This window comes from Leptosomus discolor, chromosome Z (assembly GCF_034619465.1).
Source record: "Leptosomus discolor isolate bLepDis1 chromosome Z, bLepDis1.hap2, whole genome shotgun sequence".
Classification (NCBI taxonomy): Eukaryota; Metazoa; Chordata; class Aves; order Leptosomiformes; family Leptosomidae; genus Leptosomus; species Leptosomus discolor.
The window spans coordinates 83,345,499-83,363,963 of NC_141419.1; the positions used below are offsets into that span (position 1 = coordinate 83,345,499).

At 50.7% G+C, this 18,465-nt stretch overlaps 1 protein-coding gene across 1 annotated transcript in view; it reads right to left on the bottom strand.

Annotated features, from left to right (window-relative positions):
* The window catches only part of CNTFR (ciliary neurotrophic factor receptor), a 208,174-nt gene that overhangs the window by 139,929 nt on the left and 49,780 nt on the right, over positions 1 to 18,465 (bottom strand). Inside the window, exon 2 of the mRNA XM_086480218.1 lies at positions 13,533 to 13,637. The gene's annotated coding sequence lies outside the window, so the exon portion shown is untranslated. The remainder of the gene's footprint in view (positions 1 to 13,532; positions 13,638 to 18,465) is intronic.

Genomic DNA, 18,465 nt, shown 5'->3' on the forward strand with positions numbered 1-18,465 from the left:
ATAAGTGGAGCACGTTGGCACAAGAGGTTTCCTAATGGCATGCCACCTCACTAGGCAACCTGTCAAGCCAACGCAGGCTTAAGCAGTGGATCTTAGCTGGCAATAGAGGGGGAAGTGAATACTCAGCTGTGATAAATATTTAACGTGCTTTTAGTCCTGAAGAAGTGTAGCACTGAGGCCATCATCCTGTAAGTGAAAACCAAGGCTGATTAATGGGGGAAGGTACTCCCATTTATGGGAGGTTAGGATCAATCCCAATTCTCAGCTATTTGTTGAATCTTTAATGTTCTTTTTCAAGAGCAGAGTTCCTTGGTGAAGGGCAGCATCCTAATAAGGCTGCTTTAACAGCACGGATGTTAAGGGGTATAAATAAAAGCCCCCTGTGAAAAATAAACAATGAGATGAAAAAGGAAGGTTTCACTTGGTCATTGCTTATGGCTGGCTTGGAAAAAAACAGTTTTGAGTCTTCTCTCTTCTTTGGAGGATGGGCTTACTTCTTTCAGAGCTTGTCCTGTCATCTCAGAGCCAAGTCCAGCGTTACCCCTCAGACCTCCTCTCTGCATACACAAAGACAAGCTGCTGGTTTGAGAGGAGGGAGCGCTGGTACCAGCCCAAGAGCCCGTGTTTGATCTTTCCACGTCCTTCACTCCATGCTAGAAAGGTCTCCACCTTCTTCCACACCTCAGCCTTCTTCTCAGATCTGCAGTTTCACTGCCTCATGTTCTACCTCTTCCCTCTCTGAGCAAGGTGGCCACACCACCTTCCATCTCACCAGCCAAGACAAATCCCCTCCCTCTGCAATTATATCGGCATCAACCACACCCCCTCTCATGCTTTCAAACGCCCCCCTTCACTTCGCCTTTCTCCTGAGCATCCAGGGTGAACAGACAGCTTGCATTTGCAAGGCATTTTCTGGGGGCACATCATGAAGATCTTACCACTCTGTCCTTTTTGGGTCTCCCATCACATCACTTTCCCACATCCCCCTGCTCCCAAGCTCACCCTCCCTAAGAAAACCCCTTTTGCTTTTCTGTGCCTTGCCACCCAGCAGAAATAACCCTGCTGCCTGCAAACAAAACCCTCACAGCACAGCTCTGCTCGCTGGCGACCCCTCCTTTGCCAGCAAGCAGCACAGAGGCAAGACAACAGACACAAGCCTTGCAATGAAGATAGAGAGTCACATATTCTTGCTGCCCCTCTCCATCTGCCTGTACTTTTCTGGTTGCATTATGCCTTATATTGTTTCTTGCTTGAATCGAAACATCAGCTCCTTCCCAGCTGTGCTGCTCCCTTCACCAGGGACGACAAGGCCAATGGAGGCATGAAAGGGAGGGGATGAAAAGTGAGCCAGGAAAGGTGACAGCAAGAGGCAGCGAGGGAGAGAGTGTGTTCACAGCAAGGGGTATCAAAGATACTGGAGCCAAGCACAGGTTCCCACACACAAGGGGGGCTGGCGCATCCCTGCTGAGCCACTCCGGCTCCATCAAACCATCAGCTGGAACAGTTGGTTGTCTGAGCCGAGAAAGGGTGCTGGCTTCTCCCCAGGGCGATGACAAGGAATGAGAAGGCAATGCCACCCTCATGCAGGAGCCCAGAGCCTCCCTGGGCCCCAAAGCCTTTCCTCCCCCTCCAAACTGCAAGGGGATCAACCTTCAAAATCCCTTCTCTCCATCCAGCCCTGGGTCTACTGTGATGGTCCTTAGAGGCCCCCCCACACACTGATGAGACTGACCCAAGAGCCAGCATCATGGCTGGACAACCTCCCTCCAGGACTGTAAGTGCACAGGCTGGAAGAGTCAGGCAGAGGGCTGCACCCCCTCACTGCTGTACTCACACATACACACTATACCTCCCCTCCTACTCCCACCCGTCAGGCTGGACCACTCCTCACTGACCACGCACCAGGATCAATCAGCATCTCTCGCCCCACAAGCCATCTCTACTGTAATTGTCTTTCCTCATCCACTATTGTAAACAGGGATTAGGAGTAAAGATACCAGGCTAAACCTTTGCTGCAGATTAACCTGCATGTTGTCCTCAGTGACAACACAAGTGCCAGACATCTGTCCTTGCCTTGTGACAGGCCTCAAACACACTTCTCTGTGTTGCTGTAAGACTTTCAGAGAGGTGCTATGAGATATGCTCCTCCGCTCAACCTTAGCAAGCTGTCCCAGGGCCTTCTTGAGCTCTCAGCAAAAAGCGAGGAAGCAGAAGCATTCTGTATCCCTGCAAGCTGGGAGAGATGGAAGCTGCTACGCAACCTGCTGGCATTAGGGGAAGGATCAGCACCAGAGAACCAGCTTCATCCCAAGGGGGACAGCATTGCACCCAATGCCCCTGTGGGACTCTGCATACCCACTGCCAAGCAGCACAGAAAAGATTCACCACGTGGCAATGCCAAGGGGAGGAAGGATGCTCCCAGACCAGAAAGACACAACCAAGCCCTAGTCTGCAGCCAAACTGCCCAGGTGCTCTGGCTTCTTGCCCCAAACCAGGAGACCCTTTGGCAGAGCCACATGCTTGGGAAGATGATGCCTGTGTAACTGTTAGAGACAGGGCTGCTTTTGTTTACAGACCACTGGCAATGGTGCTGCACACCCCACATCCTCCCCCAGCCAGGAGCAAGCTCCAAGAAAGGAAATTACACGAGCCAGAAGGTTTGATGGAATGAGCCCATTGGGCGGCTTGAAGATAGCTATTAATGGAGAGCTTTCTCTAATTGCTTTTGTATAATCTGGGGCTGCTAGGCGGAACTGGGTAATAAATGAAATCCAATTACATTTTCTCTCAGTATTTATTTTATTAAGTAGAATTCATCAGCTGATGAAGGGCCCCTCGAGGTAATGGCTCATGACCTAGTAGAAGGCACTTTTTTTATTATTATTATTTTCCCCACTTGGGGAAGCAGATAATTCAGTTCCCCAGTAAATGCAGACTGCTCTCCCTGCACTGTGGCAAGAGTGACAGGTCCCACGGGGTGCCCAGCACCCACAACTGTCCTTCCAAGCAGGAGCCCTGCTCTGACTGCTGGAGTCCTAATGAGCACAACGGGTGACTGAACCTCAGCTTCAGAGTGCCAGCCAAAATGGAGATGGATCTACAGCACGCAGCTCGCATGGTGTGCTTCAGAGGGCTGCAGCAGGGATTAGTCTCATTGGGGATACAGCAAGAATCAGTCCCAGTCCATGTCTGCTCCCCCGGAGGATGTAGATTTTGGTGCCAGTGCTGCTCCCCTCGGGTGGGTCTCCTATGTGGGGCTCAGACTTTGGGCTCAGTACAGGACTATGACTGAACAGGCTGTGAACACTCAGATTCATCACACTCAGCCCTGTGCTCCAGTACACCCACATGGATCAGCCTAGTACTGTTCTGCAATACTGCACCTCAACCACCACTTGCTGGTGGTCTGAGACCCAGTTGCTGGTGTCACACACACAGTTGCTTCCTTGAATGCTGCCCAGCAAGGCCACCAAAAGCATTGGTCTTGCACGGAGCAGCCCAGCAGAGCCTCGTGCCACCATTCGAGTGGCAGTGCCAGCAGGCAAGGCATGTCAGGGATGTCTGGTGCTGGCACCACTGCAGGGCACTCCAGCTGCCAAGCAGGGCTTGCTGGAAGCCATGGCACTGCTGGAGCACAGATCCCAGGCCCTGGCACACAGTGGCTTCTCTGAGGTGCGGGAGGCAGCAAAACACAGCGTGGGTTAGGAGGGGTCACTCTGAGTGTATCCACCCGAGCTTCAGCCAGCATCCCTGTGGAGCAGCGGTGGCCACCACGGCACAAGCTCCTTCCTTCTCCTCCCTCCACATCAAAAAAAGCAGCAGTGGGGCTGGGGTTTGCCAGGTAATTGTGGAGTCTGATATAGCATCGCTGCCCTTTTGCCGGAGCCCACAGCAAGGGTTCCTCCAGTGCGAGCAGGCAGGATACCTCAGGGATCTTGCAATCGGCTGCACATATTGACTGACATTCGTCCCTCGCTCCCAAACCCAGCGCCGATAGCCACGGCTCGCCCAGCATTCACTGCCATCTTGTCATACAAGCAATTTATGACCCGCCAGTGAGCGCTCGTTACAGACGACAGACTCCAGTGTCCATTAATTAATGGGAAATACTTAGAGAGACATATACACATGCACAAATCTGTCTGAGTGGTTTCCTACAGCACCTACTGCGGGCGTATCCACGTGCTGCAACAGTGAGCACAGGCTCTGGGAGCCACGGCAGAGGTAGCCAGCAGCAGGCAGGCTCAAAACAAAGACGAATCAACACTACAGGGAAAAAAAATAACCACGGAGGTGATAAGAGTAGCATGGTTTTATTCCTGAATTAATAACTACTCTGCTTAAAGAATCAAAAAAATGGATGATGATTCAAGAATGAGGGGGCAAGCAAGCCATGTCCCAGCTGCTGAGTCTTTGGGTTGAAGGTTACTCCACAGGACACCTTCAAAGGGCTTGCACACTCTTTTGCTGCAGAAACAGCTAACGCTTTGCCTAACCTTGTACGGGGGACGAGGCATTGTTGGCTGCTGTCTCTCCTAAGCCTCCCACAAGTCTGCTGAGGCAGAAGCAGCCCAGTACCCCTGCATGAGAGCAAAGCCAGGGGTGCAGGAGCAAACCCAGGGGTGTGTGAGCTGTCCCTCCACAGCCTTACACACCCCAGCCCCCAGCTTAGCAGCACCAAACGAACACCCGTCAGCCGCCTGAGCCTTCACACTGCTGGGTGAACTAAAAATAAATGAAGTACATGGGCTCGCAGCAAGTCAGCGCCAGATTTAAGAAGTGCCACGTTTCGCTGCTTCGCTGCAGAAGCCAGGCACAGAGGGTGAGGAAAAAGGGTTTCAGAGGGATCTTCTGAAACTCGGCTGGCTTTTTGATTTGGGAGGAAAATCTAAAACTGGTTTGAAATGAGATCTAAACATCGTGTCAAAACCCAGCGCTTGATCTTTTTCACAAGTGGCCTTTCACTTTCTTCTGCTGAGGCTATTTGCCAAGCATAACACAGAAACACAAGCTATTCCCGTTGATCCAAAACTGGTTTTCACCAAATAAGCCATTCATATGAAATCCTTTTGCCCAGCTCTGCTGTAGGAGAAGCTATCTGCTTATGGCAGCCCATGATTTATGCTCAAATGAGCATTTGTGACTAAGAGACAGACTAGATTCATAGTGAAATGCATCATCAATAAATCAGTCAATCACTTCTCCTGCCCTCAGTGCAGGGCTGAAACCTCGAGTAACAACTCAGCACTTTGTCAACCTTTACTCCAACGAAGTCCAGGTAAGAGACCTCAGGATTTAGCCTATTGATTGCTTACTATTGTTTGTGATGCCCTGCATGCGTTAGACATGCTCCCTTCAAGTAAGATTAAATACCTGGCTTATGGCATTGGGATTCAAGGGAAATTATCTTTTAAAAGCATGGGAAGAGACAAGTCAAATTCCCTTCTGCAATGGTCCATCATGGTGCAAAGGTGACCTGAGCCCCCTCCATCTTGCTGCCAGGGAGGGCAGCACACAGCACTGCTGGCTCTCCCTAAGGCTGGTGTAGCAAGTGCCACAGCTGTAGCACAATTCTGCTAGTTAAATGCAATTTTGGCTGTGGCTCCAGAGCCTCAGCAGCTCTCAGCTCCTCCGGTAGCATTTTGTTGCAACAACAATAGAGTGACAGCTCCCCGACAGCTTTGAGTAGCATCTCCAGCTCAAAGGCAACCTTAATACCTCTGCCAATCTCGAGCCTTTCAGTTTTTACATTCGTTTGAAGTTAAGCTGATCTAACTTGTCTGAGTGGGCACAGACAGAGCTGCTCAACCAAAGCCAAAGTATGCCGCAGCAGGGCTGCTGCAGACGCTTGGCAGCAAAGCGGATACCCCTCTGCCCAAGGGCGGTGCTTGTCCCCCACTCACCACCACATGCATTCAATGCATTAATATAGATGGGCATAAGTGATCACCCTGTCCCACCAAAGAACAAGCCTGGGACATTTCCTCTCCCCACAACCATAAAGCAATGGAATACTGCAACCATTTGCAAGGCAGAACGTGTCTTATTAACCCCCTGAATGCTGCCCACCGCCCCAGCACCTACCTCCCTCTTCCACGGAGGCGGTAAAACCGATGCCATTACCCTTCAGCCTCCAGATCCAAGCCTGATGTCCAAACAAAGCCAAGAGATGACCTGACTGTTCCCTACAGCACACAGGCAGAGAGCTGAAAACCAAGCTGAGAAAACAAGACTGCAAATTACTTTCTCACGGGGGTCACGGTGCTCCCGATATTTGCCCAGAGTGGCCCCAACTCCAGTACTGCTGGTGCCATGGTTGGGATGACAAGACCCCTGCCAGCCCAAGATGAGAGTCTGTGGCTTCCCACCTCTGGAGATCTGTATCTGTCTGCTCTGTATGGCACAGGTCACTTCACGGTTTTACCAACTGCTGGTGTGGGGGCAAGAACAGGGACACCACCACCTCCCCAAGTTCCCCTACCACAGGCCGAACATTGCTGGGGATGAAGGGCGGTTAGAAGGAAGATAGAGTCTCACTTTCTAAGGATGCTTCTCCCTGCCAACACCACTCAGCGTAGCGGAAAAAACTTTCAGCAACTAAAACCTGTAATTCTCCCAGCGAAAAGCAGCCTGCAGAAGCACCTAGCAACTTTGTTGGTGGGGTGGGAATCAAGGACTTACAGAATCCAAACTCAGACCACCAGCTGCTCTCCTGACCCCGTGGGATGCCCACGCACCAGAGATGGCACGCTGATTCCCAGGCTTCACCCACGCATCTTGCTGCAAGGCAAGCCTATTTCTGACGCTCGTCCCACCTCCCGTCTTGTTTTATTTCTGCCTGGTGCCTGACCCTCTCTCCTCTGGGTACTTTTCCTGCTGCCGTTTGTTCCTGTCCTTTACAGCTCTGCCTGCTGTCACTTGCGTAACCTTGCCTGTTTGGTAATTTGTGGCAATAAAGTGTCACTGTGGGGAAAAAATACAGTGTCGCAGCGGCATATAAATCTCTGATCCATAAATTGTGCGGGCCCCCATGTGCATGCCCCTCCTTTTCGATGTAAAGTGCAACAATTTAGGGCAAGAGGAAGAAAAAAGAGCCGGTAATATGTGATCTTACTGAAGGGCAGCACTGAACCGTCCTCGTTAGGGGCTGTAACAAATGCTGAGGGGCTGGTGTGTGCTGTAAATTGCCTTGGAAACATGGGGCCTCAGCAGAGGCTTCCTAGAGCTACCCAGAGCTTAAAGAGAGTCATTCTAAAGGGAAAAATAATACAGTAGACGTTGCTAAGGGGTGCCATCAGCGCTGCATTCTTCCCTCCCCTACAAACAGCCTTGGTGGTGCTGAGCAAACGCAACCCGGGGAGCACCATGGCCACAGAAGGGACACAGGTGTGTGCAGCTGAGCCCCTTGCTCCCTTTCCTACCCAGATGTGGAATCCTGCCCATCTCCTTTGCAGCTGAACAGCTCCTCCAGCAGACCCCCCTAGCATGCACTTCCCCCTTGGCACTAACAGGGACTATGAGCAGGCAGGTCTGCATTTTTACCCCCTCCATCTGACGCAGGTGATCCCTTACACAGCCGTATGCCCAACTCTGGGCTGACAATGGTTCTCCATGGCTCAGAGCCAGGACTCAGTGGGGCAGCTCCCACCTCAGGCAAATGCACCCCACATTTGTGGCCCTGTGATCCCCAGCTCTACTGCACGGAGCATCGGGCATCCACCACCATAGTCCTCCAGGAGCTGCGAGACCCGCAGCAGCCATCACACCATCTGAAATGGTTTCAGAGGGAGTTACAGTCCCTCTTGCTGATGGTTATTCCTTTTAATTGGAAAACACTGCTTGCTCCATCAGAGCCCTCATTTACTGAATGATCATCTTGGTCATGCTGCAGCTTAGCATCCCGGTCCAGCTGTAAAAAGCCACCTCCAGCACTACTGCTGCCTCTCTCCTGAGCCATAGCTCCCATGCCAGACTCAGCAGACAGTCCCTCTCCCGCACCCACAGCCCCCAGCACATTGAGGTCTCATCCACCACACATCACACAGAACAGCAGGAAGCCTTGCATTAAAGCCTTCTGACACTGACATCTTTCTCGACATCTATGGCCCACCTGAGCAGCTAAGTAACACTCCTGTGAATATAAACAAGTGGGGGAAAGTGCATTCAGTAGACAGATAGCTTGGGGAAGTGTCATCACCCGTTGAAAGCCCATATGTGGTTTTGTAACAAAGATATTTGCTTCCTGTCTTGCCCACTCATCAGAGGAATATATGAGCGAAGCTAAGCAGCACCCTGGAGACAGACTAAAACCAAGCAGAGAGCAAGGGATGTTCAGAGAGCTCTGCAGGAGCCGTGCAGATGAACACATTATGAACACCCTGGGGAGGAGAAATCTCCTTTCTCCCAGGCTTGGGAATGGCACGCAGCCAGAAGCCATAAAACAACTATCCTGCACCTGATGAGGAGGACATGTTAAAAAACCCAAAAAAAGTCACGTCTCTGTCCCCAAACCTGCCCATGGACAACTCCTTCCCTCCTGCAGCCACAATCCACAAAGCCTGAAAAAAAAAAAAAAAAAAAAAAAAAGCACTTATTGTGAAATCTCCAGCCCATTGCCATGGTGTGGTAGAGGGCTTGGGCATAGGGACACCCACCCCATGCCAGCGCGGGTCCTGGCAGGCGGTGAGCCCTGCACCTGGGCAGCAAAGGGGGCCAATGGCACGCTGGGCTGCAAGAGCAGCAGCACAGCCAGCAGCTCATACTGCTCTCGAACCACATCAAGACACTGCTCCTAGTTTTGGGAGCCCCAAGATGAGACACATGTTGATTAACTGGAGCCACTGAGATGGCCAGGGAGCTTGTTGAGAAGATTCAGCCAGGCCCTCTGCAGCAACACATAGCAAGAGGATGAGTGACAGTGGGCAGCAGGTGAAACAAAAGGTTCCCACCGAATGCAAGGAGAAACTTTTCTCCCCTCGAGAGCCCACCAGCACTAGAACACTGTCCCAAACAGCCTACACTCTGTCCATATGCAGGGGCTTTCAGGAGCATGCTGGATAAAGTCCTGAGCATCCATGTTCAATCTCAGCCTCCTGCTTAGTGCAGTCTCTGCTGGACTTGAGACCTCTGAAGACCATTCCAAACTGGACGATTTTGCAAGTCTGTCATGAAAAACTGTGGCTGCAATGTCACTTCAGGCCACTGCTTCCCAGGGTCATAACTGTGTGAAAACCAGCACAGCACCTTTAACAATAATACTCAAAGCTAGTCAGTGTGAAGCCTTTGCACTTCTCCCATTCCCAGTTTCATCAGTATTTTGACAGACCAATGTATGGACGGAAATGAAGAGCAACTCCACCACATGAGCACAGGCACTCCTTCACACCAGGAACTGAATCTACAGTTGGTAACCCATTTCACCCCACCCTTTCCCCCATCCACTCAAAAACCACACACTCACTGAAGATGTATGTGCACATACACTGCAAGACCTATGTTAACTTGGACTGAGGAACCACTCCAAGCATGCATGCATGACTGATTGAAACATCCTTAATAGCATTTGATGAAGGAGGAAAACACGTGAGATGCAACATGTCAGTGGCCACACATTGCTGTTTGGGAGGTTTAGGGAGAACAGCTGGAAAAACCCCTTTGCTGGGAGTGTGGCACAGCTGAGGGCCAGGTACACCAGGAGATGGGGGATGTCCGTGCTTAAGCTGCGAACACTCAGCTTAACAGCCACATTGATCTGATACAGCACGGGTGGCAGTCCTGCTCTGGAGACCTCCAAGGTCCCTTTGGGTCTGTGAAGATGCAAGAACAAGATGAGAGATTTCTGGTCAGACCTTATCTTGGTCACCAACTCCACGAGCACCTACAAGACTTCTGAGCCACTTCATTCTTCCCATCTAAAAAGCAGTCCTAACTGGAGAAAGGACAAAGCCCACCTAGAAGCAACACTACTGTGGGCTGTGCCTGGAGGGGACGCTCCTAAGCCAGAAGGTAGAACAGATTCCTTCAGACCCAAACACTGCTAAACACTCAAAAACTGCATTACCAAGTGACAGCAGCAGAGCTTTGGCAAGACATCTGTCCATCTATAAATAGAGCTCAACTGCGTGTCCTTATCACAGGGCTTTGATGCGTTTGGGGAGAGTATTTTTTCCCCTTTGCCACTGAGTCCCAGGCAGCACAGATAATGGGCTTGAATCGATCCAGCTCAAGTATTGCTAAACTTCCTACCACCGTGGCAGCACGCCAGCCTCAAATAGGACAAGAGAACATGTGTCTGTTCAGAGCCAACCACAAGGAGCAGGCAGAAAATTGCTTTAGACTTTAAAAAAAACAGGTGCTTTTTGCAGATTTGTAGATCAATCTACAATGTATTTTAGAGGCTTAAGAAAGTCAATAGAAACAAGATGTATCATTGCTGCACAAGAACCCAAGAAGTCGTATTTCTATTTATGCTGCTACTAGCACTCCAACCGCGGGCTCATTGTCCTGCTGCTCCTTGCCATGGTCCCACATCACTACTTCTCTGGCAGCAAAGTCAAGGGAAGGGGCTCCCTTCACTGCTGCAGTTCACCACCCCATCGGTTTTTCCAGGATAACTTAGCCCTGGAGCTGGTTTGGATACTGAGATACTTTGTGCCTTGCGTGCAGCACGAGGATGCAGGGACTGCTGGCAGCAGCCAGGCTGACCTCCCACAAACTGGAGCTCGTCTCCTCAGGTCTCCATCCACATGGGCTCAGCACACAAGTTCACTCAAGTCTCTCGGGATGCTCCAGGCAGTGCTGAGATGATCCCTTGGGATGTGTTGCTGAACCTGGTGCTGCTGCAGAAGGCAGGACAGGACAGGACAGGACAGCAGCCTGCCCTCTGCAATCTCATCCCCAGGGATGTGACGAGCTAGTGCCCTCCAGCAGACACATCTGCCATGTACCCACCATACCTCTCGCACCATCATGGCACAACTTGGAGAGGCCTTGCATAGACCCCCTTGCAAGCCCTCTGCCCTGCCCCCAGCTCCACCACAGAGCACTACAAAGCATATTTAGAATTTTTCTCCCCCTTTTTTGTTACTATTAAGTGACCCACACGACATGCCCCACCAAACCAGACTTAAATCATGCCTGCTCCTCCCTAGATCCTGTGTAATGTGTCAGCCATTAAACATGCCATTAGCCTGCATTTACAAACTTGTAAGAAGCTCTTGACGGCCATCCATCACTCACAGGCAGGACCGCTTGCGTCCCCCTAGTGGAGCCTGTCCTAACGAGCCACCAGGAAGTGGATCCCACTGGAACTGGTCACATCCATTTTCTAGCCTCCACGAGGCACAAAAAACGTCTCCTGGCTTCAACTCTGTGCCTCAGAGGGGAAAGCATAATGTGTATATCTGGACTGGAAAGAGTAGGCTGCACACCCTGGCTGAACAGGCAAAGCCCCTGTCCTTAGCAGGATGCTCCAGCCATCGTTCTGCCCCAAAGCCCAGCCAGGAATGGAAAAACAGGTCAGGCTGCAACATGGGAAACAGAACTCGGCTTTCTACCCTCCCTACGTGGCTAAAACATGTGCAAATGCCTGCTACACATCCCAGCCAAACCCTATTGATGCTCTCTTTGGGAGGAACTCAGGCAAGGAAGCCTATGGCCGTGATGCAGGGCAGGGGCCGGCAGCTGAGGCACCAAGGCTGGCAGGAGTACCAGCCTGCTGCTGCTTCTCTAACCCCCTTCCCATCTCTCTGCCAGGCTCTAACTACTCCAATAGCACATCGACAGGGCTGGGCTTTTATTCCTCTGCTGCCACGTACAAGTGGGTGCCAGGGGACGTATCATTCAGCAACGCCGAGGAAGAAACAAGCAGCATTAACTGTTAGCATGTGTGTACGGAGACCCCTCATAAACTCTTTTTTCCCTTGCTCCCATCTGCTTTGCTCTGGGCCACTAAATCCAATTCAGCAGCGCTCAGAGCTTGTACCGAAGCCGCGACACATTTGTCAGATCCCTGACTAGACCCATGGCTAATTTTACAACACTAATTTATCTCACCATATTATATCGCTTTCATTTCATCCCCCTGGATCCCATTACTGCCAGTGTACCTTGTAGCCAGCGTGTAACAGTAATTGGTATTATTAGCAATGTACCCGCCTTGAGCTGCTCTATTTGTAGAGCTGCGAGAAGTCCCATGGGTGAGCTGGTCCACACTGAGGATGGGGAGGAAAGAGGTCCTTATCCCATGCCACTACATGGATACCACCACTAGGCAATGCCAAGGGCAGAGTTTTTCTGCTGCAGAGTATCTCTGCATGCCCAGACCCCAGCCCTCCCCAACGCGATTCCATCAGGTGCTGCCCACCCCTGCGGTCCCTTAACCTTGAGCTTTTAACTCCAGAGCCTGCATTCAGCCTTGCCCTCAGGAAGCATTTCTGTCCTTGTCTGTGGCTCAGAGGATACAGGACTCCGCCAATCCAGGGTAAAAGCAGCTGCAAAACACCCCTGAGAAGCGTGATATGATATGGGGAGAGAGGGCAGGGAAGCTGTACAAGGAAAATTCATGACACTTCATGCTAGTTTGGTGAACAGTTTCTCCTCTTCGGTGTAAGCTATTGCTTTTCCAAGATCAACCTAATTAAAGCCATGCAGTTTTAGCTAAGTAGGGGGTTGTGCTAGTCAAATAGTGACAATTCCCACTTAAGATGTCCTTTCTGGGCATTTAGAGACTTGTTAAATTTTAATTTATCATCTTCATTTTTCAAGCACAGCACCAGCAAGCACTGGCTTCCCCAGCACAGCTCTGCAGGATTTGCGTCCCCAAACAGGGCAGCCCCATCCACAGGCCCCTTCCCTGCTCCACCAGGGTCCCCATAGCTTCAAGATGACCCCAAACCTCTCCTCAAGCAATGCTGTTATCATAGCCCCATACAAAGAACACACGCAACAGGTCTCAGAGTTGGAGCAATCCCTTGACCACGGCTGGTGAAGGTGGTTGTCTACTAAGTGGACGCTGCCCTTTTCAGCAGAGCAGACCCCAGGGAAGTTTATCACATCTGTGATACTGCAGGTGCCAGTGCAAGAAAGCAGAAGGAACATCCAGCAGGCCTGAGAGCTTGAAGTTGTGCTTGTCTGTGAGATGTGGCACCTCACCTCCCACCACAAAGCAGGGCTGGGTGATACTCAACCTGTTCCAGAGTAGTTCAGCCACCACGGGACCTCTGCTACCCCAGTTAGACCACGTATGCCCAAGCTGCCCTAAGGGCTTTCAAGCAGGAGGGCTCATTTTCCAAGCTGTTCATCCAAACTTGGCCCTCTACAACCTAAATAACCACTGTCAGCATCTGCCCCCTTTGCACGGCATCCATGGGGCTGCTCACACACAACAGCCAGGAGCAGCCTTTTGCCACACTTTAATAAATGCCATCCTAGCCAAAAGACACATGGCCTGCAAGCCCCACCACAGCCAGGTGGCCCAGAGCACACCAACTGAGGACAAACTGGGTGAGCAAGAGTTTTAACCCACCTCTTACCTCTCCACCAGTCCAGAGTCCTTGGGGCGTCCCCAATTTCTCATCAACGTCCAGGGGATTCTTCTAGCTGCTTGACCAACCCTCGCTGCTCAGATCTGGGATTTTCTTCAACAAAACAGAAGAGACAACTTGTCAGGTTACCAGATGTAGCTCTGCCATCGCTATGGGTTTAAAAAACAACCAAGGGAGGGGGGCATCTGTTTTCCAGCCCTGACGGTGCCGGGTAACCAGTGTAAAGATGAAGCTAGTTTTCTAGGTGAAGAGTCCTCCCACATGAGCATCACAGTCCAGCCCCAAAGCATGCATTTGCTTAATTATTTTGATTTAGAGACATGAAAGGGTAGAGGGAGAAAAAAAACCCTGCAGCTTGGGGCATCTCCAATCTTCTTTAAAGACAGACAGCAATGCTCCCCAGCCAAAACAGCATAGCAGCACTAAATCGTCAGCCCAACACCAAGATATTTGCCCACGAGGTCTTGCACGGCCTAAGCCCTAATCCTGCAAAGCCTCACATATGTGTTAAACTGTGCAGGAGAAAGGACAATCCGACTGAACCCGGGAGTGTAAAGAGGAAAGCATGCATGTACGGCTTTGCAGCATGGACACCGAGGACTGGAAACAGGAGAGAGACTTTCTGGGCTACATCTGACATGCTGCCTAGTGACATCGAGTCTGCGGCATTATTGCAACCAGAGGTGCCTTCAGTTATAGCAGCAAATACGCTTTTTGTGTTAGATAAACAAATTATCAGTCGAGATCCATGATCATTATCTAGCTCTTGTGGCTGAAGTTGTGCTGTTCCCTCCCTCCTTTTTAAATGCTTTAAGGAGGAAAAAAAAAGTCTTATGGTTCTGCATTATTAAAAATGAAAAATAAGAGCCAAACTCCACTGGCAAGAGGAAAGTCTGGGAGTCACTCCTGTGGAGATGTTTTCCCAAGGGTGACAGCAACTCCAAGCCTGGAACACCACATGCTTTAATTAGCTCCCTACCAGATGAGCTTTGCCAGAGCCCTCCCTGGGACCCCACCCAAAGCCTGGGCGAGTCAGCAGGAGGATGCTACAGAAACCCAAACTACAAAATCCATCCACCCCCCACTCGCTTACAAAACCTAAGTAAATACACCCCCCCCTAAACTCTGCAGGGTGCTTGATGGAGAAACCCTCATTTGCAAGGCGCTGGGAAATAATTAAAAAGTTTTCCCAGAGCTTAAAAGGAGGGAAGCGGACCGTTTGTCATGCCAGCAGCCATGGTGTGCCGCAATTTATCACGCTTGTCAGGTGTCAGCCACCGAGAAATTTAACTCCAGCTGCCCCGAGCCCAACACCCGCAACGCCCCATCACTCAAAAGCTGCTCTGCCAGGCACCCTGGAGCTGACAAGTGACTGGCAAGGAGGGGAGACGCCTTCTCCCCACCAAGCCTCCCCTTGCCCTGCAATGCCAATGCAACTTTTTAGTTTTATTTGTTTATATTTTTTTTTACCCGTGGATGAAGCGGAACAGATGAGACCAGGCTACAGCAAGATGCGAGGCTCGTTCATCATTACCTGCCAGGGACCCACCTGGGCTGTCATTCCAGCTTGGCAGGAAAATGACAAGAAAGACGGGTTTAGCACCAAGCACCCTCAGGGAGGTTTTTGCAGCATCCTCTGCTCAAGCCATAAGGACATGGCTCTCGCAGCGACAGTGTGATATGCTGGGTACAAAGTGCAAAATCCTGATGCCTTTGCTGAGAGATGTCCCTGGAACCTGCTCTTATGGAAAGGACTGACCCTCTGTCCTGTCCTGATGGAACAAGCTAGCCCTGCCACAGGTCCAGCAGCCCAGCTTTCCCTGTGGAAGTTGAAGCATGTATTTGCTTTTTAAGAACCTCAAATTGAGGTCAAATTGGGTTTTGGAGGAGCTCAGCATGCTCAAAGCAGGTCGCCAGCTGAAGGACGTGGCTCAGGGTATGAGCTACCAGTAAGCCAGCAGGAAGATCTGTGAGAGACTGCCCCAAAACCAGCAGACATCCTCGACCACAGCTCAGGCAGGCTCATGTAAGGAGCAATAACACCAGCCACAGAGCAAGGATGAGTCCTGGGGCAGGTCCCTGCAGAAGGGCTTGCACCAGTCCTGAGCTCATCCCACATCACCAGGACTGGAGGTCCCAGCAATGCCACGATCAGAACACTTCATCAATGTGTCAACTGCTTGACAAGGTGGGTGACACATAACCCTGCTGGACTGGCCCCAGAAATACTCGTTTTGGTCATTTCTGTAGCAACAAGCTGAGTTAGGAGGAACCTGCCATCATTGCAATGCAAAAGCACTAACTGTTTAAACAGGTCCCTGCAAAACCCTGAAGGAAGCCCAGCACCCATTACATGCTGTATGTCCCACACAATGCATCTGCGAGCTACAGCAATAGCTAAAGGATAACTGAACCACTTCTTGGGGGAAAAAAAAAAAAAAAAAAGGAGACACATAGTATTTGCCCCGAAACAAACAAATAAAAAAAAAATCTTTCTCCTTGGCACAAGCAAGGGCTACGTTGATCAGGGATCTTAAATTTTACTTGTACCAACAGAAGAGGCCCACAGTTTCCCAGCAGCAAGACATCCCGTGCAAGAGCTGGGGCGTAGGTTTTGCACTCACACATGCTCAAAGCAGCGCAGTTCCTGCTGTGGGAGCAGAGCGTCCACTACCTCCCCACACACACTATATATAATACACCCACACAGCAGCGTTTTTCAGAGGCTCGCAACTTGGCGCAGGGAAGGTGGATTTTCGTGGCGTCAGCAACAAGCAGATCCCTGACACCTGGCTGAAAACCTTGCCCATAACTATCAGACCTGGTCTCACAGCACAAAGATATTAGACTTTCTTCGGCAGAACAACTGCAAGAATTTTTCTTGGGTTTTTTGGTGTTTGTTTTGTTTTGTTTCGGTTGGTTTTTTTTGTTTGGTTTTTTTTTTTTTTTAAGCTGTGGATAAACTGATGCCTTTTTCTCCCCAGAACTGTTCCGAGAGCAGCTTAAAACCCTCTCTGCTAAAATTTTCCAAAAAAATTCAGCCGGAGGCAGAAACATGTGAAGTTTCAGTCCAAATGGTTAAAGGCTGGCATAGTTTCAAGCAACTGAAGACAGGGGCTTATAATCAGAAGTGTCAGGCAACCTTAATTATATTATTTCCTGAAGGAAATAGTTTTCCCTGCCGAAGTCCAGAAGTTATTAAAAAAAGTTGACCTCACTGGAACCAATCAAGATGGAGACAAGAAGCCTGTGATGGATTTTTAAGGCAGGAGAGTTCACACATCTGTATTTTCAGGGGTCCAGGATTTTAGGACAGGTGTTCCCAAACAAGCCTGGCCCTGCAACAGCCCAATGGCCAGAAGCCAGGATGCAAAGCCCCCTCCATCCATCCTCCTGAAGCCCCCTGGTCAGGGGGACGTGGGAGCCGCATGCGCCCAAGGAGGGTGCTCACCTGCACCTGGATCGATGGCTTCACCAACGCGAGCAAAGAAAAACAGCCAGCTGCTTTGTAGCTGTCAGGAGCACACAGGCTTTTTGTCCGTCTCTTCCCCTGCACCCATAAATAAAAGTGAGCAACTTTATTTAGGACTTCTCCCAGTTAAGAGAGGACGGAAGAGAAGTGAAAAATGAAATTGTAGCTCAGCAAAGGCAGAGGGGGAGGATCCTGGAGGCACAGCTCAGGCTGTGCTGTGGCTGCAGCAGCCGGGGCTGGTGGCAACCCTCATACTCACGAAACAGCACTTCCTCATCCCCATCAGTGCACCCTTCTCCTCTGGCCTTCCAGACAAAGAAATCTCACCCCGCATGCCCCTGTCTCCTGCCATCCATCTACTCCCCAGCACTAGTCAAGAGGCTCAAGCATCTGGAGGGAGTCAGAGGTGGAATAACTGTGTCTCCTTTCCTTCTGAAAGACATTTTAAAACCCCCAAATAATTCAGAGCAGAAAGTCACCTATTCCCTGCACGTACACAAAGCTTGTATTCGTAGCACCAACAGCACTCCTGAAATGCAGCTCAGCCCTGTGCAGCTCACCAGCGTGGCTGAGCAGTGAGTGCTGCATCTCCATCACTGTTCAGTACCATGGGAAGTCCTGGCTGTTTTGCCTATAACCTCTAAGTCTTTTGCAACTGAGGAAAGACCTCCTTTCTATAAAAACATGGAAGGAGACTCAAAAAGCAAGAGAGGGGAAGAAGTCTTCTCTGTGAGAGGGCTGAGCACCCAGCAGAGCTGGCCCCAGGCAATGCCCTGGCATAGGGGAGCACAGCTGAGGTTCGAGCATGCCAGGACTGGTCTCCCCCACCTCTCTACAGCATCTCCCAGCAGCACAGCACCTCGACTATCACAACAGTATTGCAACACGCTGATAACACAGGCTTTGTTTTGACCAGGTCTTTGTGTCCAGCTCTGGAGTCTTCAGCACAAGAAAGACATGGACCTGTTGGAGCAAGTCCAGAGGAGGACCACAAAAATGATAAGGGGGCTGGAGCACCTCTGCTATGAGGACAGGCTGAAAGAGCTGGGGTTTTTCAGCCTGGAGAAAAGCAGGCTCTGGGGAGACCTTATTGCAGCCTTTCAGCTCTTAAAGGGGGCCTACAGGAAAGGTGGGAGCAATCGTTTTAGCAGGTCCTGTTGTGATAGCACAAGGAGTGATGGCTTTAAGCTAAAAGAGGGTAGATTTGGACTGGATATAAGGAAGACATTTTTTACCATGAGGGTGATGAAACACCCGCACAGGTTGCCTAGAGAGGTGGTAGAAGCCCCATTCCTGGAAACATTCCAGGTCAGGTTGGATGGGGCTCTGAGCAACCTGACCCAGCTAAAGGTGTCCTTGCTCACTGCAGGGCGGTTGGACCAGATGACCTTTAGAGGTCCCTTCGGACCCAAACTATTCTATGAATTCTGGTCTATGAATGCTATGAAC